The sequence below is a fragment of the Linepithema humile genome, chromosome 6, assembly GCF_040581485.1.
Source record: "Linepithema humile isolate Giens D197 chromosome 6, Lhum_UNIL_v1.0, whole genome shotgun sequence".
Classification (NCBI taxonomy): domain Eukaryota; kingdom Metazoa; phylum Arthropoda; class Insecta; order Hymenoptera; family Formicidae; genus Linepithema; species Linepithema humile.
The window spans coordinates 26,464,309-26,491,829 of record NC_090133.1 but is presented as its reverse complement, the minus strand read 5'-3'; the positions used below and the strand labels follow the sequence as shown (position 1 = coordinate 26,491,829).

Here is a 27,521-nt window from a genome sequence, read left to right as displayed (position 1 = left end):
CCTTTCATGCTTAGAAAAATAATTTCCATTTAAAATTTCCACCTCTCTTGATTATTAAAATATCAATTATTCTCTACGTAAAGACTCTATATGTATATGCTGGAATGCATATTCTCCTGCGACTTGTGTAAGCTCGCCTCTCTCCAATTTCCCGTTCGTATTTTAATAGCGACGCAACGACATTCCGCGCCGGAATCTTAACTCGGAAACGTGCGGCGCACGTTCAGTCCTTACGCGAATCGGTGATCGCGCGCGCAAAGCGACGTGGTCTCGTAACTATTCGCGGAATCTGAAAAGTCAAAATCCACGGCGTCACATCCCCGCCGATTCCGTGCCGGCTGCGCGCTCGAGGTCCTCTCTCTTACGTGGTAACGCCGTTAGATGCGGAACCGTAGGTATTGCCGGAGTTCTCTAGCAGGAGTCTGCTGACGATGCGGGGAGGGTACGGGGCGAAGGGAGGTAAGTTGGAAAAGGGGGACGTGCCCACCCTCGTTCAGCCGCCCGGCGAGACCCCCGCGCAGCCCCGCGCGGCTCCCCGGCACGACGATACCGGGGGTGGTGGGTGGGAAGGAAGGCGAGAGAGAGAGTCTAAGGTAGATTATATTATTTCTCCGCCCCTGCCGGGGGCTCACCCGCCATTTTGTGAATGTTAAATCATTTATTGATCCAAGAAGGTGCCACCCACCCTCCTACCCGCGCGACCTACCTCCGACGCGAGACCCACACCACCGCCGCACCGCACCGCCGCCGCCATCCACCCACCCGAGTACGCCAGCCACCCGACGTCTGAAAGGGGCCGATCCTTATTCCGCGAAGCGAATTTATATGCCCACCCTGCGCACGTGTGGGTAAACGTGTGTACGGGTCTCGTCGGTGCGAGAGAATTTCGAAACGAACGGCGAATTTATGGCCTCGCGGGGCTCGATTTCTCTCCTCCGACCCTCTTCCGGCCCTCCTTCAAGGCGGCGCGCCTCCTTTAGACTTCCTCGCGGGAATCCCTTTCCGAAGTTCCGGCGCGGGAAGTCGTCCTTCGTGCAGCCTTACCGGCTGTGCGCTTCGTTGCGGCTGATTGGACGGTGCACAGATACGTGCATGATGCATCCTCATTCGCCAATCGGAGTCACGCCGTTAAATCCGTCAACTTTCATTATTTAATTGTCACAAAAAAAGATGCGCGACGCCGGCACGTCAGTTGGTTAGCGCATTATTAGTTAGAGATAATTTTAGAGTGCATATCGTGTTTCAGATTTATTCTTGTTCTAACCGAGCTATTAGTAGCAGCACTTATCAATAAATGAACTTTTCGTGTAAACCTTTTGCAATCATTCTTTATAAATACTTGTTAGCGAGACTTTTATAATTTTTTTTTTTTTTTGCAAGCTAACATCAGCAGCTTTTAAAAGCAGAGTTTATTTCTTGTTAATAAAAATCCCACGGTGTCGCTAGTGTGTTATATTTGTAAGAATGTATGAGGAAAGAATCGTTATCGCACTTAGTGCGCAGTCTCTTCGACAGCTTGGAAAAAGGCGAATTTTTCCATGCGCAGAATCGTAAAAATCCGCGACCGAGATGAAAGTGGGGTGGTCAAAGGGCAGGGAGGTCGGTGAGAAAGGAGAGAACGAGGCTGAAAAATAAGAGTGAGGTCAGTTGGACGCGAGCCGCGGAAAAATTCGCGTTACATTCAACGAACGCGCCGCAATCTCGGGGTGCATTAGTGTGCATTACCTACCTCCGTCGAGATTCTGATACACTTTGGATACTCTGTTTGCGTCGAATCTATTTCAGCGTCAAATTGAACTACGAATACCTCTTGATGAATGAAACAGCGTCAAATAATAGCCAGGTAATCGCGCGCGTATACACACACACACACACACACACACACACACACACGAGATGCGACCGCAAGCGCACATACAAATGCTATACCAAATTCCTAAATTTCGTTAATTGATATTAATCGAAATTATTGCGTCCGAATAAACGCGCACATGCAACGTGACTTGCAGATTTTTCCGTTCCTAATCGCTACACTGTCAAGAAGAGAGAGACACTATCGTCACGTTACGCTATCATCATCGATTTCCAATTACATTAATTACATTTCGTTTAATCATACTATTTGATATTTGTTAACTGCGCAAACATTAGACGCGTGTTAAATTTTCATTATGTCAATATTGAATCTAGTCCCCGCCGCATTCATATCAATGTGAATTTAAAGCTCGTTTATTGATAAACGGAACTTTTTCGCGACGAATAAAATACAATGCGTAAAATACGAATAACTGGTAAATAACATTGCGTATTTTGAAATAATCTAATATTTTATATTATTCGCTCACACAAAATATGTTCGTATAAGAAAAGTAATAATAATAGGCTCCGACAATGTAAAATAAAATATATTAAAAAATATATATATATTTACTAAACTCATTGTAAAAAACAATTGTTTAACATTAATTACTATAGAAATTTGTGATCAAAATACTTTATAAACAAAAATGATAAAATTTGTCTAAATATAACATTTAGCGAGGGCATTGAAATGAGAATTTCCAAAATTATCGGTTTGCGCGAAATATGCGGTTCAGAGGTACACTTCGTCGTCGCGCTATCCCGCGATTACCAAAACCTCATGAATTCGGAACGAGCGATATGATTTTATATTCGATGCGGTTGACGGACGGCATAATCACGTGAGTCGCGAAACACCGACGATACCGCGGCACGCGACACCATCAATCGACCATCGCCACCGCATCGGATTTAATGCAATTTCGGTCGCAATTTCGCGAAATATGCCGACTCGGTCGCGACATGAGGGAGAAAGACTGAAAAATCGCAAGAAGATGCAAAAGTTCGCCGTAGGCCACAAGTGCCCTAACTATCTCGCTGTCGGAATTCGGAGCACGGCGATTATATGGACGGCGACACCGAAATCTCGGTGGTCGTCGAAATTTGCGGGACGGACGCGCGAACGAACGTCCTCGCCACCCGTTCTCGCCCCCTCGTTGTCCGAATTCGCATTCCGACGCACCAAACTATCCCTCTCCGCTCCCTCCGAAAACCCCCGCCACCCTTTTGTCACCCTGTGCCGGGCAAACCAATTCCGTTCACCTCGGTTTTCCGAACGGACAGTTGACAGTCCGTCGGAAAATTCTTCGCGGCTCCGAGCTTTTCCGGGAAAAATCTTTCGTTGTATTAAGAAATATTATGGATGATAAATTTATTTAGAGCAAAAACAATTGATATCAAGCTCCAAAGAGAGTGTCGCGCAAAAACAAAAAAGTCATATATTTTACGTATCACATTTTACGTCAATAAACTTATATAAGCGATAAATTTTGCATCGTTTGCTGTATCGCTGAACTGAGCTAATTATATGTGCGTGGATGCACTGCGAATCCATTTATTTTATACTGTATAATTAATCTCACTCCAATCACCACGCTTCTAATCGGGCTAATAGATATTAAACAATTATATATTATTATCGACAAGCAATTTATTCCCGAAAAATAGAGAAATTTATTTCTCTCTTTTCGGTAACGTGTAAAATAAGATATGCTTTTTCGAATTTTATTATCACCCCAATAATGGTCATGAGTTTAAATATTCAAGATGCTACATTTGCTGCAACGAGTATAATCATTTCCAACATCTTCTTATCAAGGAACCGATTAATTTCGCAATAGTAGAAAAACTAAATTTGAACAGAGCGGATCAATAATTAATCACCGCTATCAGTGTCAGAGTGTATATGTTTTACATTACTCGTTGGGTCATCGACTTCTCTTTACAACCCGTAATGTATAATACATAATCTCGAAATATATGAGATTCTGACGCGATAATCTTAATGCTGTTAGTTTCCGAGAAATTGCTGGTCCCTAAGGGAGCTGGCTAACGTTCTTTCCGAATTTACCCAAAAATATCGCCGGGCCGAGGGTTAGTACGAAGCCTTGCGATAAACCGTACAAAGTTGCCGAGGGCTCGAGCTAGGCTTAGGCCCACGGAAAATGCGGGATTTCAATTTGTTGGTCGAGTTTCGAGACGTGCTCGCGGCGTAGGGTGTACGGGGCGCCATAGTTCGGCGGCCCCACCCCTGACGCGCCGTTTTGCCTAGGGTCGAAGTGGTGGACGAGGGGTGACGCGAAGGCAAGAGAGGGTTGCGAATGATATAGGGGCGGTGACGCCATTTTGAATTAGCCGTGCTTAGAGGAGCAAGTAAGAGCGCGCCCGAGGGCCGAAGGGCAGAGAAAGAAGGACACTCGCCTGGAAAGATCGAGAGAGGGGGTGAAATTTTTATGAGAACCCTTAGCAATGGTTGCCGGAGCACTCACTCCCTCTTCTCGAGTTTCCACGCCGAAAACTCTACGATGCGCACTTTCGTCTAAACAACCATTTTGAACTTTGCGAAAGCTTCCTTGTGATGTTACCGCCTCTTGATTTCTATTTTATACCGTTAATTAATTTCGCAAGAACTTTTGCCATGTTGCATTTATCATCTCGCGAATGAAAACTCGTTGCAAACGCTCTTCTTAAATCGCCATTGTGATTGTTTCAGGAAATTATTTTTTAATCGTTCAAGAGGAAAATCACATTTTTGATCGTCAATTAATTTGCATGATGTCACGAACGTCGTCGCTTCGGAATGCGATGTGAGATGCTCTTGCAATATTGCATTTACTTGCTGCGCGTAATCAAGTTATCATGAATTATATCGCATCAACGTTGCGCGATATTATATCGGGAATGAATATAATATAGCGCACTATAGAACAGATTATTAATACAAAATGCCGAATTAGCATGCTACATAAAAGCATCTTTAAAAATTTACCGCCCAATTAAATGACGAACGTATCATTATTAAACGAACAGTTTAATCAAAAGACTAAACATGTTTCTATTCTGCAATCTTACTTTAAATTTTGCAAGCTCCGTTTTAGCATTAAACACATTTATAAATTTCGAAATAAGCTTTCCTTGTTTTGAAAAGTCACTTTAACTATATTTCATAAATTAACTTTGAGAGCGAAAATTAATGCTTTTTGCATTGAAAACTAATTTGTTTGTAAAATAGCAAGCGTTGATGTAATTAAATATCATGTGCAACTATCTTAGAAAAATTTCTCAATATAACTCTCACTTCGAAATAAACTGAAAATAAATGATAAATATGAATATGTAAATAATTATAAAAAAATCTAACAATGAGTGTTTTCTCCGCATACTGCCCTCTATCATTTTTCCATTGTTGATAAAGAGGGAATCGTCTTGTGCAAATCAAGAAAATCGATATTGCGCTCTCAAATATAGCCAACGTGTAGCAGATGGCACGAGCTGTAGTTTCCACGAAGCCGATGCGGTAGAGAACTACTACTCGTAATCCAGAAAAAGACGAAATTAAATTAAGAAATGAAGTACAGAATGCATCAATTAACAGAATATTTACAACATGGATAAAATGTTTAAGAGACAATTGCACGAGTAAAATAAAAAATAAAAAGAGATCGGAGACCAAGTGAAAATGGCTCTTAGAGAATTGGGCAAACAAGCAGATACGTCAAGTAGCTTATATAGTGCCCTTAAATTTTCCGGTTTTAAGCAGGGTAGCTATGCGGAAAAATCTATGACCTAGCTTAAAAGCAGCGTTTCTAATTGCGTCGGCACGCCAAAGGCCGTTAAAGTAAGTCTCGGCTAGAAACGCGTTCGTACAATGGAAAAGCGGAGAGAAAAGAATAAAGAGGATTCGTAAGGAACGAGGTACTTCCTCGATTGCCGCTGCCTCTGCGCAGAGGGAAAAGGAGCAATCGAGGCTTTAATACGACTAATTGTTACGAAAGGCGAAGCGATTTTTCGTCGTGTCTGAAGTATCGAGCGCTCGCGGCACGAACATTTTCAATTATCAAGGTTGATAGAACCAATTTGGTCGGTAATTACGAATTAAAGATGCAGCGGCTGTGTGAAAATTTCAAATGCGTGAGAAACGTTGTTACGAACGTAATTTTCATAAATGAATTTGCGGCATTGCAGTTCAATAATTTTGCGTCGCGGAAATATTAATTTCGGCGTTAATATCGGTGTTAACAGCCCGAATCTCATTTTCGCCGGTGTTTATTCCTAATTAAAACGACAAATGTGAAGGAAAAAAATCAATTTCCAATTATGTCCGGTCGCGAAATCGATCAGATAGTTAGGAATCGAGCGCGAGGATAAGCGGTGAGAAAAGGTGGGAGAGAGGGAGATGGACGGAGTGAGATTCGCCGTGGAACGAGAGAGGCAGGTCCGATGAAATTTATAATTTGCCGAAGTTCCTCTGGCGTGGGCGATAATGGGGCCCGAGTTGCTTTGGGTCTAGCTTCGTTCCTTTTTAAGTTTTAAATAGTTTCGCGCGAGTTTTAATTAGGAAATTCATCCCACCGCCCTATTCGCCTCTATTATGCTCAACCAACCCCATGAGCGGCAGCGGCAGCGGCGACGACGGCGGTGGCGGTGAGGATAGGCGACGGCCCGTTGAAAGGGGTACAAAAAAGCACGACGGTCATCGTTTTTTCAGTTAGTAGTAACGAAAATTACGGCGAACTTATAACGAGGCGAACTTTTCTCCGCCCGTACCGATCGCGTTATTAAGTAATTACGCTGTAGTTTGATCGTAAAATACCGGCGCGCTCCTTCGCCGCTCTCATTGTTCGTTTCTTAAAAAGAAAAAAAAATAGAAAAGAGCGCTGCAACTCGAAACGCTTCGGGCGTAAAGTAATTTTCTAGAAGATCAAGAGATCAAGAATTATTGACGTCATCATATTTCATAACCAATTTAAATAGTGCTAGTGTTGAAAAAAATGTCTCAGGTGATTAGGTTACATACTGTTATTATTTATTGACATTACGATAATGTATAATTTGCAATACTTAAATAATTATTATTCAAAAAATAAAAACTATAGTGCAATTAGAATACGCAATTAGCAAAAAATAACTATCTTAATAATCTGTCTAAATATACAATCACATTCAATGATAATGTGTGCGAGTAACAAGTTATAAGTGTTTTTTAATGTTACGTAAACATCATCGACCTTATTGACATGCATACATGCAGAAGATTTTCTAAATGATACATTTGCTACGTTCCCGACCGCCTTGAGAAACGCGGATTCGCGAGCGGAGAGACAGAAAACCGAAGCGGAGCGTCTTCATTGTATTCCGCGTGGCCGGTAGCATCGATCGTCGTACTTTTTGCCTTTTCCCCTTTCGCTTTGATACGGCCCGGTCTGAGAAGCATCAACCCCGCCGTGCCCTCCCGTCCGTAGCAACTCACCCCGCCGAGCCCCTGCGCTGCAGCAGCCACCCCTCCGGCAACCCCATTCGCCGTTTACTTTATTCTTATCTGAAATACTGGAGAGGCGAAGGTGGTCGTCCCTCGCTCTTTCTTCCCGCTTTTCCGACTCGCCTCGCCACCGCCACTTCTTCCCTCCCGCTCCCTCCGTCCACCCGACGGCACCCGCAGTCTTTCTTCCCTCGGGCTGCACAAGGAGGTGGGTCACCTCCACCCATCGACTTCGCCTTCCCTCAAGGCGGAAGGAGCAAAAAGCTCAGAAAGAAGCGAAAGAGCGACGCGGAAGGGAGTTGACTAGGTAGTGGGGGAAAACTCGCGATTATTTTTAGGGGTTTGTTTGCCCTCGGAGCTCGCGGCAGAGATCGCACGGGAAGAGTAGAGGAGTCAGATATAATACTGTATTTAGATACTTAGCTCTCTCTTCTCTCTCTCTCTCTCTCTCTCTCTCTCTCGATCTGACGATACGTCAGCGTGTTCATTAAATTTCCAATTGCAGAGCATCGAGGAATCAACAACATATTTAGCATGTTAAATATAAAAAATATAATTTGTTCGTAATGCATTCGTAATTAAAATATATTCGTAGAAGATTATATTCACAAATTAAACATAAATTATTCACAAATTAAATTTGCCAAAAAACTGTTGATGCTCTTTGACCTTTTTATTGAAAAAAATCGTTCAAATAATTTATCGATAAGATTAAAGGCGAATTCTTGTGTAATAAATTTGGTTCTGATATAGCATTTAACGAACAGCACAAATATAATATAGATTATAAAAAAAAATTTTTGTTCTTTAGATAAAATACGACTATGTAAGAAAATTGTCGTGGTAGAAATTTCCGCGACGTATTTTTCTCTGCAGACCCTAAAACCGAGTTGCGTCGTTTTCCGGCGGGTAGCGACTAAAGACTCTCAGAAGGTATTCTCGACCACCCCCTGCCTTTTTACGACAGGACCGATCTTAAACCTTTCCGCCCATTCACCTATTCCGTTGTCGTATCGGTGCTCGACAGCGACTTTACGAGGCTGCCCTCGAGGGCCACCTTTTATCGCCGCGCCCACACTTTTTAAAAGAACGTAAAACTATACTGTATACGGCACTTAAAACTACCGACTTTTTAGTATCCTGCGATCTTGCTTTCGCCCACGGGAGTAATTATCTCGTAAGAGTCTGAGACTAGTCGAAGCGTAAGCGCGCGCTTAATTAAAAATAGTTTCTAGTTATTTTCTTGCGTTCTTCAAACCATTTTTGAGTAAATTAATTCATTGATGCATTGGTCAATGTATATTTTATGTGCTTCTCGCTGTAGCGTAATTTTCCAAGCCTGAGAATAATAATTAATTAATTCAAAGTATTTTAAATTCTTCTGTAGTAAAAAAAAAAAATTTAAATTCTTTGAAAAAAATGCGCATATATTATATTGCATATAGAAACACACACGATTATATAAGAAGAATACATTTGCATGATTTTTTCGTTACACATTTACACTCCAATAATATGTCACGGTGATTGTATGGAAGAATTGAAATTTTCTAAGCCGCGCTTTAAGCGACGCAAAAGGGCGCCCTCTCGTAAGGGCGCAGAGGCCGCTTTATACAAGCCCTGAAAGGATGGCTGATTAAGAATTCGTAAAAAAATGCTGATCGAAAGGGCTTCCGGGTGTCCGAGCCGCAAAACCTGTTTTAAGATAGCCGAATTTTCAACCCTTCCTCTTCCGCCTTCAGCCCTTTTGCGTCAACCCCTCTCGCCCTCTTGCCCCAGTAACCTCTGGGGTAAGGTATTATCGGACTTCTGAGAAATATATTTTATTCCTACTCTCGCAACGACGTTGCGTGAAATTCATCTCGCTTCTATCAAAAAGCGCTTTAACAACAATTTTCACATTGTAAATGTATAATCAAATCAAAACATAAATTTTGAAAAGTTATTGAGGAATTAATCTATTTACTCTCCATAATGAATTAGATGCTTTATCTATATTGTAGCATCGTGAGATAGTTTAATTCTCCAAACGGCCGATCGCAAAGAAAATCAGGGAAAAAGATATGGAAAAACATAATCACCGCAGAATTCATCGCGAGCCACAAACAACGGAAAAACAAAGGTTCTTAAATTTATGGTACAATCAAAAAGTCTTCATTATTTTCCCAGTGACGCCACACCGCCATCTTTTGTTTTTGCCCTCTGCCTTGCCTTATGACGTCATAATTTATCCAGCCGACGTCCTCTCCCGACTATTGTCCCTTTCAAGACATTATCAAAGGGACGAGATCTTCGCCCATCCTCTCTTCGTCTCGCGAACGCGAAATAGTGAGAGATTTATAACCTTTTTTAGGAATGATCGATTAATCATTGTCACCATAATTACGCCGAGTGTATGAGAAAATAGTTTCAAATATCCGATAACTACTAATTACTCTAACGCAAAAGTAGAGTTCTGATCAGTATATGCAAGAGTATAATAATAGATTTAATATAATAATTTATCTAAAAGAATAAAAACTAAAATTTTTATACAAATATAGCGAAAATATAATCTTAAAACTCTCATGAATCTTCTGTACAAAATAAAATATAATATAAAATAAAATATAATTCAATTAAAAAATTGTTTATTATACTAAATACATGCAAATAGTCTTTTATACATATAAAATAGTTTGTTATACTAAATACATGCAAATAGTCTTTTATTTCATATAAAATAGTTTATTATATTAAATACATGCAAATAAAAAAGGACATCCATATTTTAACGTGTCTTGATAAAAATTTGTATCGCATTCAATTTTTTTCGTTTTTATTGTTTTGATTTTATCGTTTAACACATACGTTGAATCGAGTAATTAATTATTATTTTCGTACAATATAAATATCTCTTCATTAAAAATGCAAAAGAAAAAAAAACAAGAAACTTTTTTCCGTCTTTAGCGACGGAATGCTTTCATCGCGGTGCAGGCGATCGGCGGATAATCGAAAAGCTAAGCGACGGGAAAATTGCGATTGGAGGGTGACCAATCGTCCGTGAAAATTGAAAAACTATTTCGATCTATAGCGCCGGCACTATAGTGGAATACCGAGTTTGCTGTTACTCTCCTATCCCTAATCCCACCCCGCAATTGACTTCCTTATTCGGCTATTTTACGACACAGTATTTAATTCTGCGATTATATTCTCAATTATTATAAAGCGATCAATAATATATGGAGATAATAATCAAGCTATTAAATTCTCAGGTTCTGCTTTAGCAGAATATTATCATTACCGCACGTACTCCGAAGGTATTCAAATCTCTCCGCGATCCAATCAATATAATATTTACCCGCCATGCATTATCTTCGAAACGCGCTATTACATCACAGCATAATGGTAACGTTCACAACGGCATACGTAATTAATTACGGCGGCACCGAGCAATACGTGACCGGAGGAACACTGATTGCGCCGCGTGCACGTTATTAAACGAAATAATATCCAAATTATTATGTAATGTAAAGGTAATAAAGTATCTTGTGCGCAGAAAAGGAAAGGGTAAAGCGGACACTCGTTGCACGGAACAAAAGGATCCTCTAGCAGCTGCACAGTACGTCGACACCCTTCGGGAATTTCAGAAGTAGACCTTTTCCAGCGGTTGGTCAGGTGAGATTTGCATACTGGTCAAACAACATCGGTAAGATCACGGTCACGTGTACATGTACTGCAACGGCTTTAAATACACACAAATCAATTCCTGATATGTATCCTGCTATCCTTCGAAAGAGTCACTTTAATTATCGAGAAGTAGTTTTTCAAGACGTGTAATTAATGTCATACGCAATTACAGTTCTAAACTTAGAAATTACGTGTCGCAACGATAAAAATTGACTTTGTGAATTTTGAAGCGAAATATATCGATAAAACGATTAAGTTAAAAAAAATAAGTTTATCTTGTTTAAGAAATAATGAATATTAAAATATGTAAAAATATATAAAAAATAAATAATAAGTAGTACATAATAATAAGTAGTACATAATAAAACTTTATGTAATCGGTTGGAATATTAAGTTACAATAAGTTAGTTTTCAGATTGATTTAAAAATATATTATTGATAAGAGATACAATAATATTCAAAAATATTCTATATTCTGTATTAACATATTAACTTATGTTTTATTAATGTTACACAATATTTCCTCTACCATTATGGAAATAACGAGGGATTCAGTCGGCGATTTCAGTTTAGATTAAGCGCCGGTCTTCAGCAAACTGGCGTAATTTAAATGTAAACGCGGAGTTTACGTTCGGAAACGATCGAACCGCGCGTTTGCGCTGGCTGGAAAATCATACTCGCCAGCTGATCCCAGACGTAGCGTTTCGTATTTGCATCATGTCACGTGTACGTAGTACACGCGCGTTTACCCGCAACCGTAATTCAATATCCCCTCGATCACAGATCGTGCGATCGAGCGACTCGATGCGCGAATTAATTAAATTCCACCCGCGCTCGGAAAGCCTTCGGCTCGTTTCGCGTAATCACGCGTTTCGTTTCATTAGCGCGATCGTTAAATTATCCAAATTCGGCTGGCCGCCGTTAATTCACAGACTACATCTTAGATATTATCCTCCCAAATGACGTTATTCGCGACGTTTTGTAAAACGTTTTGTGAACAAACAAAGCCAGCAGCTTGTTGTCTGCGGGAGCGATTTTTTAATTAACATTTATTTTATTCCTAGTTCTACGTAGCGCCGTTTCAACGGAATTCTCGTTCATTTTGCATAATTCCAACCTTAATTATGATCCCCAGTTGCTCGTGAGTAGCAAGGATCGACGCATACCTCGTTTTATTAATTTCTGCTAGGTCGTCCGTTGCCTTATTTATTTCCGCGACATTTTCTATTGTCTTATTTACTTGCCCGACAGCTTCTACTATCTTATTTATTTCCACGATATCTTGTTGATCAATAAACTACAACTCTGCCCGATTTTAATTAGTTACTAAGAAATCACACACCAAGATATCGGTCATTCGTTTTGAATTAATTAAATGAATTAATTAAAAGGCTCGTACCAAATTTTGAAATAATTATTATAGAATATCTCGTAGAAGTATAAATACGATCGATTTATCGTCGAGAGAAAAACATCTTTTTATTGGAATTATAAATCAATAACTTCAAATTAATAAAAAAAAAAGAAAAATATTTTATAAACTTACGATTTATCATTTTAATATGCAATCGGGTTAACAGGAAATTTAGTAAACTTCAATCTTCTCAATAATAAATATCAACAATAAAATATGCAAAAAATTCAGATGTATCTAAAATCTTTATATGTATAACAAAACCAAAAAATACTTTTGTAACTCATGCATTGCTTACAAAAAAAAAAAGACTTTTTAATCGCCTGTTATATGTTAAGACAAAATTAGAAAAAAATTTATATCAAATAAAGATTGTCGAAATAAAGATTGTCGAAAGACGATACAGAAAGAGAGAAACACGCTCGATCCGCGATTTCCTCTTATATTCTCAATCGTTTTCGTTTATGAGTCGACGCATTCATAGCAAGTTTTTGCATTCGACTACCGCGCGGAAAGGTAGGAAAAGTTCACAGAGAAAATAGGGAAACAGAAATGACTCGCGATTTCTTGCATACCTTTCGCATTACTGGCCTCACCCTCCTCGTCTAGATCTACCTTTCCTCATGCAAACTTCTCTTCCTTCCTTTTTCCTTCCTTTCAGCTCACTGCTCAAACCTTCCCTTATTATGATAAAAACAAAGACCTAAGAATATTTTCTTCGTCTCAAAGCAAGGAAAATTTCGGCCAATACACAGTAGTAAAATTAAAAACAAGTGTGGCAGTAAATAAAAATATTTTAATACAAAATATTTTAAATAAAATGCTTTAATGCATAAAATTTGGAATTTTTAAACAAATCAAGCAACTGATTCGCTTATATTAGATTAAAATATCAAAATAAAGGCAATTATTTTCTTTCTTTATGTATTATAATATCTCTAAATGTCATTTATAATCATTCTGTTTCAGAGACATGCAAAATGTAAGAGAACATTTATCAAATTCTTTGGTAACGACGGTGACCGCCTCTTTCCCTGAACTTCGTTGGAAATGTTCTCGGCCATTTTTCGCCCCCACTAACGCAGTCCACCCTTCGAAAGAAAAGCAAGCCGTAAAGGTAGGAGAATTGTAGGGGGATAAAACAATGGAAAAAGTACGGCCATCTTTAATTCCATCCCTATTCATTTTGCCAAGGAATGGAGTTTACCCGAATAATAAAAAGGAAGATCAATAAATTGAGTTTTTCAATTCTTTATCGAAGTTTTGCACTATCCACATCTAATGCATATTATTTTTGTCTACGTACTTCTATACTAAATGATAATTGTTTCTAATAGTGTATATTATGACCTATATAATTATTATAATCTATAAAGAAAAATATAGATTGTATATAATTATGTTATTAATGATATAAATAAAAATATTTATTTTATTATGTTTAAAATTTAGAATAATAATTTTAATTAAATTTTAATCAATTATATTTTGAAAAATTATAGGCAGTGGATTTTTTTTCGCTTCAAGTACCATAACCAACGGTTAGTACCGGATAGTATCCTTCCAAAAGGATATTTGACCAGTACATTCAATGTACCAAAGAAGATATTGCAGCATTTATCGCGAGAACGCTTACCGACTCATGTTCAATAGTTACTCTGCACTCCTTTTAAAGTTATAACTACCTTACATTGTCGATAAACATCTCCGTTTATTAATATAAATGCGTATCTGTATTATATTTATAAATTGTAAATAAAAAACATGCGTTTCTTATAAAAATTTAATTATATATATATATATATAATAGCACAATACAACGTACTTCTCCGACTCTAAAATGGATAAATATACTTCGACAAATATAAAAGAATGAGATTGAAAAGATTATAGTAAAATTAGCGCATTGCAGGAATAAATAGACTTCATAACAATTAATTGCAATAGTGTTCTTATCGATTAATACTTATCGATATCATTCTTATCTTCCTAAAAATCTTGCGTGTGCCAAATATTTTTAGCAAACAAAAAATATTTCTTAAAATTCTTCAAATATTTCTTATGTTTTTCTTTATGATTGCAAACTTGTTCTGTAAATTTTAAATAACTGATCCAGAATTCAATATTTTAAAATTAATCTGTTTTATCTCATCTATATTTTAAGATAATGGATATCTGAAGTATTGTATTTATAATATTTATATCTATATAATATAATATAATTATAAATATATACAGAATGTCTCTAAAATTTTGACAAAGCACTTGCAGATAGAACGGACTAAACTGAATCGAAAAATCCTGTACCATTTTGCAATTTTTGCAACAGTTAACAAGTTATTAATTACTAAAAATTGCCAAATAAGCGTATATCCACTACCGAATACAAGTGCGCGATGAGATGCAACCGCCTAGCGATCATGGTTGCTCGACGCGCGTGAAGTTGTTTACTACAACCGGCAAAACCTGCTCTGTAATGTAATTGTCTTGTTTTTTTTATTGTGTCTCGCCGCGCACTTGCATTTGGAGGCGAGCTGGATGAATACGCGCTTATTCGGCGATTTCGGAGAAAATTTTATATCAAAAATTACTGTACGGCATTAACCGTGGACCATGAAACCGTGAACCGAAAATTTTTATTATGTTTCACATGTAAAAAACATAGTAAAAATTTTTATAATTCTTTCATGCAGCTACTACCGTACATAGTAATTTTTTATATAAAATTTTCTCCGCGTAGTAATTACCCAATTACTTAGGACATTCTATGTATATACATGGAATATCCATGTATATGGATTGGAAATTATATAAAATTATATAAAATTATATTAATTATATAAAATACATATTTATGTATATACATGGATATTCCACGTATAAATATAGGATATCGAATGTTTACTGGGCAATAACTCGTTAACTATTGCGAAAATTGCAAAATGGTACAGGACTTTTCGACTCAGTTTAGTCCGCTCTACCTGCACATGAGCGCTTTGTCAAAATGTTAGGGACACCCTGTATATATATATACATACATAGTATCGTAGATTTACCGTAACACTTACTAATGGCAGATTTTTGAGGTCATTTGAAGACGAAAATCTTAATGGCAAAACGAGGTTGCTATAGTTTTTGAACAGAAAAGGTTTAAAGTTCATTAACCAGCTTGTTAAAATGTCGCGCGCTCAAGGACATCGCGTATTGAAACGGCCCTTTCATGATACTTTACTCAGCTCGATAGAAATAATAATACTTAATATATTATTTACTTTATTTCTTTGTACACTGTTGGCAAAACTGATAAATTTCGGGATATATATGTATAATAGTTTCTAAATTGTTGTATGGAAACACGATGCGCGTCGAATTGTCAAAACATTCGTCTGAAGCGTGCCATGACGTTTCTCTTGTGATGAGAGAAAATCAATGCAATCGGTACGAAGTATGGTCTGCTGCATGAAATCTCAATAAGAAAGATAAAGTCGGTAAGAAAAGAAAATACTAACATGTTTGGAAATATGTTTTCATTTATTTGAAGGTACATGAACAAAATATTCACCTTTTTTCATGCAGCAGACTTCGCACCGACTGTATTAATTTTCTCTCTCATCACATGAGAAACGTCATTTGTCAATGGCATGTTTTACACGAATGCTTTGATAATTCGATGCGCATCGCATTTCGATACAAACATTATCATCCCGAAATTCGTCAATCTTGCGAACAGTATACAAAAAAATAAAATGAACAATAATTTCAAGTATTATTATTTCGAATGAGCTAAGTAAAGTGTTGTGAAAGAGCTCGTTCGATATGCGATCTGTCCCTGAGCGCGTGAAATTTTAACAAGCTTGGTAAACTTGAAATTTTTCCTGATCAAAGGTTACAGCAGCCTTGACATTTTGGCATTAAATTTTTGTCTTTAAATGACTTCAAGAATCTGCCATTGATGGATGTTACGGTAAGTCTGAGATATCCTGTGTGTGTGTGTATATATATATATTTCGTGCCATATCTGCTGTAGTGCTGCTTCCAGTTGTTGAACATTGGTTGGCTGTATCTCCAAATCTCGTAGCCTTCTTTCCATCATATCCCATACATGTTCTATGGAATTCAAATCCGGACTCATTGTTGGATGTGGCATTGTTTTCTTCGAGGAAGTTACGGGCAATTCTGGCAGTGTGTGGGCGAGCGTTGTCATGCATAAGGATAAAATTGCGCCCCATTTGACGACGCATCGGAATTACAACATCGAGGTGCTGCCACATCCAGCAACGTATAATGAGACTGTCAAGTGTTTACTATCGTCTCACGACGCATTGCCCCATCCCTGCCTGTCCATTGTATCGGACTCGTAAGTAGCAAACTATGTTCAATTATAAACTAAGCTTCGGACAAAATTTTGTAAAAAGAAAAATTATTTCAGAATTTGCTCAAGAATATGACATTGCAAGGACATCAGGTTATTTTGAATCACCCTGTATATAAATTTCTTAATATTTTTTATGTAAGAGTGTATAATTTTCACAGATGACCTTACGATTAAAATAAAGAATAAAAATAATTCGATTTTGACTCACCAGATCAGATGCGCAGCAGCAGAGTTTCACACCGAAGTTGATTAATTTACAAAGAAATTACAAAGAATATATAGATCAAAATTGTGTTTGAAATAAATTCTAAATAAGTACGATATTTATAAATATTTGATATGTAGAAAATTTTATTGCAGCAATAAACCATTCATATATTTCACAAATAATAAAAAAGAATAAAATACTAACCTTGAGATTTGCTTCATCAATGCCTGTCAATGACCCCAGAGCCTTCTCTTCTTTTCAATGATTTAGCTGATGGCTGTTGCTTCATGGCACTCACAAAAACAAAACGGTAAATAATGTAATCACATGATATTTTAATATACAAGTTTCGCTATAATACACGCGCGACACTTTGATGTTCTCGACGTTACTGATAACACGACGCGACGCGCAATTTTTTTTCTTAAAACAAAAAATTGGAGGTAATAAATCAATTGCCTTTTCAACGCATATATGCGCCGCATATGAGCTATCATCGACTCGTGGCAATACCATGTGTTTTTCTTTTTTTTTTAGGGGTACGGAGGGATTAGGAAAAAAGCTTTCTTTCCAAATACTGAGCCCTCTCACCATGTCAAGGTATAGGTCCTTAAGAAAGATAATTAATCTCATTTTATTGCACTGCAAAAATGAGAAGCGAATGCTAAATGTATGCTCCGAAAAATAGCTATCACAGACAGCGGCGGTAAAAGAGAATCGAAAATTGTGCAGCAAATTGTTCGTATTATGCAAAATATTTTCCGCGCCTGCATTTCGTACAATAGTCAGTGTGAAAAATAATATATCGCACTCCCGCGCGCGCAAGAAAAGTGACACAAGTCGAAATTTTTTGAAAAACTTCGTATTATGTGTGCATATTCTAAATACTAGGCTCTGCAAAAAATTCTGTCGTTTTTTTTCAAAGCATTTACCTTATTGTAATTCCAATACATTTGTTTTGATAGAATTGTGATCTTTTGCATTCAAAACATTTTTGTTTTGGTTACAAAATAAGGCATTCAAAACTTATTTAGTTGCTATTACGTATTTGTCAACGTAGCATTAAAATGGTAGACCATGAAAGGAGAATTGGCTTAGTATTATTTTATAAGTTTAAACTCGGTTTCTCAAAGCCATAAAAACGACCTGTAAAATACGACAGGTGTTTGGAGAAGACGTGATTTCCAATCGGAAAACACAATTTTGGTTCGGCAAATTTCGTTCGAGAGATGAATTGCTCTTAGACGACCCTAGATCGGGAAGACCGGGAGTCGTAGATGACGATAAATTACAAGAGTTAATCGAGTCCGATCTACGCCAAACCTGTTCAGAATTGGCGTCTAAACTCAAAATATATTAGAAATTATTGCCAAGAACCACCTTCATCATATAGAAATTACAACGAAATAAATAAGATACTTTGAAAAAAACGATAGGACTTTTGGCGAAGCTTGATACATCGGTCATCAATCAGAAACAATCTCCTGAACAATTTCATATTTTTAACTTGTGTCATTTTTTTGCAGGAAAAAGATTAATTATTCAATTTGAAGTTTGCTCCGCCGATGTCCGATGTCTTCTAGCCACAAATTATAATGCACAAGATCAGCAAAATATCATATTCGACTTATTAATCATGCAAATTTTTAATTAATAATAAGTCGTAAACAGAATTTTTTTACAATACGTGTCGTGATTATGAATAAGAAAATATAATAATGCAATTATTTGATAGAAAGATTATCGCGTCACGCCTTGCGCTTGATCGAGTGCAGTTGTGCGAACAATAACAAGGTCACAGCGCGCAAACAACGTACACCACGTACATTGCACTATACACTAAAAATAAAAGCAAACATAAAATATTACGGGACAACATTTAAATTTGCTATATTCTACGAAATATTCACGAGCTATGAAATATTTAACGCGTTACAAGACAGTATTCTCTTCTTTGCTTTTCAAATTTTAATTTTAACAAATGGGTCACTGAAACACCTTTCGTATTTTTGTATAGATTCGTTAGCATGGCAAAAGATAATGATTAATGAAAACTTCACATTTGGAAGAGTTTAAGACGCTTTTTTATATAAGAGTGATTCAGAACAAATGTAACAAATTTTAATAGATTGTTTGAGAGGTCATTCTGAGTAAAAATGTATAAACGTAGGTACTATTTTCAATACATATATAGTTACAGAAAAAGTAAAGTTTTGCTGCTATCACAGTAAAATCACGTGCCAAGAAGTGACCTGTATAGAACTGATATTTCGTATTCTTTTGTATTTGCTTTTTAGATTTCTAAGGTTACTTCCTACCAAACATGTGATTTCACTATAATAGCAGCAAAATTTTATTTCTAATTTTACTTCTAATTACGTAAGTATTGAAAATAGGACCTATACTCATTATGATATTTTTTTACTCAGAATGAACCTTCCAAACAACCTGTCAAAGTTTGTTACACACTCGTTCTGAATCACCCTGTATATTTTTGTATTATAATATAAATTAATAAACTTAATTAATAAAATAAAAATTAAAACATTTGCGGAATAAAAATATTTTATTTCTTGTCAAATCATGGAAGTTGATTAATCGTGCGATCAATCGTATGAATCATTAATCACAATCTCATAGTAAAATAATTTTTAAAATTACACTCATATGCAATGTAAGAAAAATATGTCTTACAAGTCTGGCTATTATCTGCGTTTGAATGATAACCGTGCGACTTATTATTATATTTATAATTAGATAATAGCCCGAGAACAGCGCGCACGTCACGTCAGACAATATACATATAATAAAGAAAAACAATAACAAATACTTAGCGCCGACATCAACATTTAGACACGTTATACGAAATATGTAAGTTTTAATTAAGCTTTTATCATTTTTATTTTTGCTTTAGAAATGTATTTGTAGAATAAGTAAGCAAAAAAGTAAGTGTCTAGCATTATAATAAACATTCTACAAAAAAATATATAATGCGCAAAAATATATTTCTCTCTAATAACCATCGTAATTATTATTCTAATGTAAGCTAGAAAAAAAACTGCGAGTTCAACTGTCATCTCATATTATACATGGACGTCCGACTAAAAGTACTAGTATTCGAGTGATAATAATCTTATTTATTCAATCATAAATAATATTAAAAAGAATATCTAACAAAAATATAATACTTTAAAATAACTGAACAACCAAGTAAGCAGTCATTATAAAATTTTATATATAATACTCGATTATATATTTAAATGTATATTTATGTGATGACAGTAGGTTATTTAAAATAAAAGCATGTCATGCATCATTAAATACCATTCTTAAGCATCTAATTAAGCGGACTCATACGCTTGTAATTGCATCCTAAAAAACCACCATAAGATCAATGTTATTATATACGATAAATTTTAAGAATACATTACGTTATAATTGAAGTATAATTGATATCAATCAATCATGCAAAAATCAGTGACGTGAAATTTGAAGTCACTGAAATTTTGCGCTCGTAAAAATAAAGAATTAGAAAAGATTGAAAACATAGTTGAAAATGAGATTCAGTCACGCATCAGTCGTCAGTAACATGAGATCATTATTCGACTTACTTGGAAATTGCTAACTCATGATTTATGTATATGTCAAGTCCTTCACCTTCGCATATCCCTAACCTTCGCAGACTTCTTTTTTTATGACTTCTGAGTATTAAATAGAATATCTTTTTTATGGAAAATTTATTCTTTTATTTTAAAAATCCATTATTCTTTTATAAAAAAATCTAAAATTCTTTTATAAAAAAGTTATTTATTTTTTTTATAAAAAATTTTATTATTTGTTTCTGTATGTTTTGTATACAATATTGATTGCGATTGATTATAATATATGCACATTTTTTATTTAATTTTATATTTCAAATCTTTGTTATAGTTCAAATTCGGAAATTTTAATATTTTTTTATTTTAAAATTTTTATATTTTAAATTTTCATAATTAAAAATTCATAATTTTCATTAAGAAAGTGTACGTAAAATTTAACACAATAATTTCAACATTTATAATCAAATCATGTATGAAAGAATTCAGGTTTTATCAAAAAGACGTCTATTCAAGGACATCCACTTAACACATTCTATTGATGTAGGACGTCCTATATCTGTATTCTTACCTTCGCCTTCTTTGCGTCGTCACAAAAACATAAAACATATTCTAGTTGGTTTTTATAATATTACAGGATATAAAAGTCAGGAATGAGAAGGTTACTCTACAGCGGGGGTAGACCTCGGACGGAGACACATACAATATGTTCCATCGCATATTGCACATTGCACACTTCAACAAGTCTAAATACATCGTTCGCTCACTCGCTCGCTCAGAGTTCGGCCGTCAGCCACGTGTGAATGAAGCGTCTCTGATACGCAATTCTAATCCGCCGACCGATTCTACCTGTTCGTTTTCGAATATCAGCATAATTCATATCAACATAATTATTGAGCAATTTTACGTATCTAATGAATTGCGAGAGTGATTCGAATCGAGGAATATATCGAGAAAAATTGTGAAGGCACTGATCAACTAAATAAATTGATCTGGATATTGCAGTTCGCAGCAAATGTTCGCTTCGTCGTTAATACAGGTAAATTAAATTAGAGAAAATAAAGTGCACCTAAAAAAGGAAAAGTAAATTAAGTAAAGAAAAGCAGAAGAGTATTTATAAACGAAATAACGTGCTTGTAATTATACACGGAAAAAATTTTATATAAACATTTACTATGTACGGCAGTAACCGCGGACTATAAAGCCGCGGACCCAACATTTTTACTATGTTTCACATGTGAAAAACATAGTAAAAATTTTTATAATTTTTTCGTGCGGCTACTACCGTACATAGTAATTTTTGATGTAAAATTTTCTCCCTGCAGAAGAACCAAATATTAAACCAAATACCGCACAAACTAATCGATAAAATATCTGTTACGTAAAATGCCCAGAGCAAAATGTTTTTATCAATATAATTAGATGTCCAATATATAATTAGATGTCCACTAAAAAAATTGCTATTTAATTTGATAAGTCTCGATTCTTCGTAATTTTATATAGTGATACGAGAATTTCCAACTTTTTGCATTATGCGTAATACATAGACACTCTATAAATACTTTTTTCTCTTACTTATCCGTTTCGCTATTACTGCAAATTATTCTGCACGTTATAAACAAAATAGCTTTACATTTAATACAACTTGATAGCAATAAGCAAATAAAAGATAATTTATTCAACGTACAAAATGATTTAGTCGATAATATTATACAACACAACACAATGTGAGCAACATATTAACTTGATTTCATATTAACTTGAATATGGATATGGACCAAAACCAGATATCGGAGATATATAAATAATAACCTTGACTTTTCTAAAAGGACCGACAAGAACTGCACGCGTGTGTGCGTTTGTGTGTGCGTGATTATAAGAACGAATGCAGATTTAGCATTGAGAGAGAAAAAAAAAATTGATAGAATATGCATTTTCTGTAAAGGTCATTCAAATAAAGAGTGGACGAATAATGCAACGACTTACATTAGCGAGGTATTTCAAAATTTTCTTACAAATCATTCATTCTCTTAATATTGTTAAAATTTTTTGCAATTTTGTTAAAAATAGAAAGAAAATATTTCACATAATTTTACATAATTTTATTTCACTAAAATAAATCTTTAAGAAAATTTTATTTTAACGATATTGCTTGCACACACACACACATACACACATTATTATTATTAATATTATCATTGTCATAAGTTTTGAGCTACTTGATTTAGTCTTTCTACAAGGCCTTGAACTTAATGATATGAAAAGATACGTGTTATTTATGTGACGATTTGTAATCTTTTATAACATTTAATTCATTCATAATGTGTATTTTAGTTTTTTTTTTTGGTACGATAAAGCAAAAAAGTATAATTGTGTAATGTATGGTTCTAGAAAAATATTGCAAATTAAAAATTTAAAACAAGAAATGCAACTGTTTTTTGTAAGAAATCCGAGTGAAAGACTTGCAAAGAACTTCTCCATCTATTAGAAATATGTAATTATTATATAAAGGATTCAGAGGAAAAGTTGTGGGATCATGTCTATTTTTGTTAATTGTTAGAAAATTAGTTCTAAAGTTAAAATTGTTCTAATTGTATGTAACATGTACATTATTTTTCATAACTGCTATAGTTTCTTTTAATTTTAACTTAAACATTTGCACTCATTTTTAAATCATTCACTTTTTCTCTGAACTCGTATATATTAAAATTCAATTGAGTGCTGAAAGATATAAATTCTATAGCTATTAAAAATAAATTCATTATTTATTTGATATTCGATGCAGCATTACGCATGATTTATTTAAATGTACTTTGGTTTTTAGACAATTTTATGTTTTGCATATTTTTAATGAATTTTTTAAATAAAATTTTTTACTTACCACATTCGATCATCTAGTGGCTTCCTGTGAATTTTCCAACTTTTATCTGAAACATTTTCCACGAAAATGCATTATTTACGAGATATTCGAGGTGGGCAATTTAAATGGGACACCCTGTATATACAACATTATATGTTATCTGCCAAATGATAATTTAAATGGCATACTCTGAATATACAAATTATATCTTATCTGCCTAATTGTAGACGTTTAACATTGAATTGCCAAATGATGCATTTAACGTCAATTCTTATTTAATCATAATAATTTCACGTGACGCAGCAAGTACGCATTTTTGTCAACACGAAAATGTCTTGTGTGTGACTTATAACAATTCTTGTTTTCAATATCCTATTTGTCAATTTTCTTTTCACACGTGATACAATTACACGGCTGTGTACACATGACAAAAAAGCGTTAATTTTAAAAACTCACAGTTTTGTATATTAACACTAATTAAATAAATTATTAACTATATAATGTACTTAGCTTGATTTATTTAACATCGGGTGCCACGTAATACCGGAATTACTTGCTAAAATATTTGTTTGCAACGTAAGTAGAAAAAAATAAACATGTGCAATACAATTGTGTTGCAGGTAAATGAGAAGCGAAGAGGATTACATAAGAGAAAGTTGGAATATCCATATTTGATTACCGCAACGATCGCTAATGATCGTAGAAATTTTTGAAGAAACATCGTGTATGAATAGAGATCCGATTCGAGATATTAAGGAAAGATTTTCATTCCCAGTGCAAATGTTTCAAGAATGAATGATACATCACGGGAATGGTGCGCAATTTAATTTTGTGGAAAAAGAGAACGCATTATATGAGATCGCATGATTATACAACGAGTTGATCGCATGATTATGCAATAACACAGTACTGCATTTGATCACATTACAGATTACATTAATAAATGCTAAAGAAAATATTAATATAATTAGTCAAAAAACTCTCGTAAATTATAAAATACTTTTTTTTATAATAAATGTAAAAATTCGGAGAAGACAAATCCGGAAATTTAATTAATAGTTCCACGATTATCCGTGACTGTTAGCTGATATTCGAAGACGCTTTGTAAACACTTTGTCCGACGTGAAATATCGGTCAAATACGTTAGTTGATGTTACGGAATCATCAATATCGAATACTTCGACTAAACAAGTTAGTTATATTTTATGGTATCTCTTGCACAATAAGCGTGGGTGAATAAGGAAGTAAAAACGTGACAGATAAGGCGGAACACTTTCGCAGTATCAATCGGTTCAACATAGTGACGCACAGTAACTGACATGGTGAGCAGAAGAGTACTCGATATTGAGTTCAAAAATCTATCATACGAAGTCCAAGTCAGTTTTCGCAAACCGAAGAAGCAGATATTGAAAGATCTGAATGGATTCTTCAAGTCCGGCGAACTTACGGCCATCATGGGACCGTCCGGTGCCGGAAAATCCACGCTGCTGAATCTTCTGAGTGGCTACCAGCAGGGTAAAATGACAGGAACGATCGAGTACGTCAGCAGTGAAGATAGACGAAAATGGAACGAGTGCAGGAAGCAGTCGTGCTACATCCAACAATCGGACCACCTGCAAGAATTATTCACCGTCCAGGAGAACATGATAATAGCGACGAATCTGAAGATCAACCACTGTGTGTCGTTTGAATACAAGCATAGATTGATTGACATCATTTTGAACGCGCTGAATCTTTCGAACACGAAGAACACGAAAGTTGGCCGGCTCAGCGGCGGACAGAAGAAAAGGCTGAGCATCGCTCTGGAGCTGATCGACAATCCGCCGATCATGCTGTTGGACGAGCCGACCACTGGCCTCGACTCACTGGCATCCTTGCAATGCATCTCTACGTTGCGTTTGTTGGCCAAGGCCGGCAGAACAGTGGTCTGCACGATCCATCAGCCCAGCGCCGCGCTCTACCACATGTTCAATCATGTCTACGTAGTGGCCGACGGCCACTGCATGTACGCCGGCAAGCCCGACAACACGGTGAGCCACTTCGCCCAGCAGGGCTTCCAGTGTCCAAAATATCACAATCCTGCGGACTACATGTTGGAGGTGGTCAGTCAGGAGTATGGAAATCACGACAAACGGCTGATCACGGCGGCTAAAGAGTATTGTCAAAGAGACGAGACGCCCACAAAGCTGCGCATGATTAAGGAAGCGTCGTTCGACAATAAGACGATAATGCAGAAGGTGGAGCCGCCCTCGGAAATGACGAAGTTTTGGGTGCTATTGCGTCGCTGCACGCTCTTACTGTACCGAGACTGGACGATATTCCAGATAAAGATAATCTTACACATCTGCGTAGGCATTGTGCTGGGTTTGCTGTTCCAACAGTGCGGCAAAGATGGTGGCAGGACCATCAGCAATCTGAGTTATTTAATCATCTTTCTAGTGTATATGGTTTATATCAACATGATGCCGGCCGTGCTGACCTTTCCCTTAGAAATGGCTATCCTGAAGAAGGAGCATATGAACAACTGGTACAAGCTGAAGACCTATTACATGGCCTTACTGATGATCTCTACACCGATGCACATAATCAACACCTTCGTTGTAGTGATCATTCCCTACGTGATGAGCAGCCAGCCGCTGGAGTGGTTCCGATTTTTTATGTTTCTCGTCATCGGGTTCCTGACCAGCATTACCTCGGAGAGCGTGGGCTTAGGTTTGGGTATATACTTCAATCCCGTTAATGGCACCTTCTTCGGCGCCATCACTACATGCGTGATGTTGTCCTTAGCCGGTTTCCTAATCTTCTTGAAACACATGCCGACGATTCTTTACTACATCAGCTACGCAAACTATATGAGATTTGCCTTCGAAGGGGTAGTACAGGCGATTTACGGCTATCATCGAGAGAAACTAGAGTGTCACAGAGAATATTGCCATTATCAAATACCGACGATGGTGTTGGAAGAGATGCACATGACTAAACCCATGTTCTGGATTGACGTCACCGTTTTACTTAGCTGGTTCGTGGTTGTTCGGACGATGACTTACGTGTCACTGAAAAGGAAGCTCTCGAATCGTTGAAAAAATCTGCAGTAAATATTGCAATTGCGTTTCAACTAAAGCATTGCTTGCGAAGATTTTGCTCACGTTGCGTAATTTGATGATTTGACACGGTTGCTAAAAATATATTACTGAATTATATTCTCTCGGAGCGTGTCCGCAAAACTTATCAATGATGCAGTCAATAAGAAAAGTTGCGCAACTTCAATATGGCTGTGACAATATAGTGTCTTCATTGTTCAAAAAGAAATATGATCATTTCAGCTACATATTTTTTACCTAAAATCAAACTGATAAGATCAGTAAATAGATCTTTTTAAATACTACAACTTTTCTGAAACATTTTTTTATAAAACTTATATTTTTCGAGATATTCTGGAGTTCCGATACTTTTTATACACCCTGTATATATATATATAGCAAGAATATCGCTCACAATTTAGTTGGTTCTCTACTTTATCGTTAATGTAATTCTTCTTTAGAAATCTATAGAGTAAAATATATAGCAGAAGGATACTAATGTGAAAAGCAAATTGCGATATTGCAAACGCCGAAGTGCGCGGCGGCAGCTTCGCGTTTGTATTGAAGCTGACAAGTGCATAACGATAATAAATACTGTTTACATTTTTAACGCAATTTCAATTAACAAATATTGTGCTGCATAAATAGATGATGTTGATTTAAATTTTACTAAATATTCAATATTTCACAAAAGAAGTAAAATTTTTTAAATATACTACGCTTTGAAGTCGCGATTGTTTTCTACGCTTTGCTGTATATACGTAGCTAATTATTATTTTGCAAATAATTACATACATAAAGTGAATAAGCCAGATTTACTTTGTTGTTAGAAATATGCATTATGCATAGAGGTCAACACAGAATGAAGAATAAGTTGATCTTACGAAATGACAAGATGCATAAAAATCTTGATTGAGCGTATACATAAATCAATAAGAATAGTTTTATTATTTTTAAGATTACCTTACCGATAATAAATG

The 27,521-nt window shown here is 36.0% G+C and overlaps 1 pseudogene; it reads left to right on the top strand.

Moving 5' to 3' along the window:
* Positions 1 to 921: 921 nt before the first annotated feature.
* Positions 922 to 27,521, top strand: part of LOC105671244 (ATP-binding cassette sub-family G member 1 pseudogene) — a 33,729-nt pseudogene continuing 7,129 nt past the window's right edge.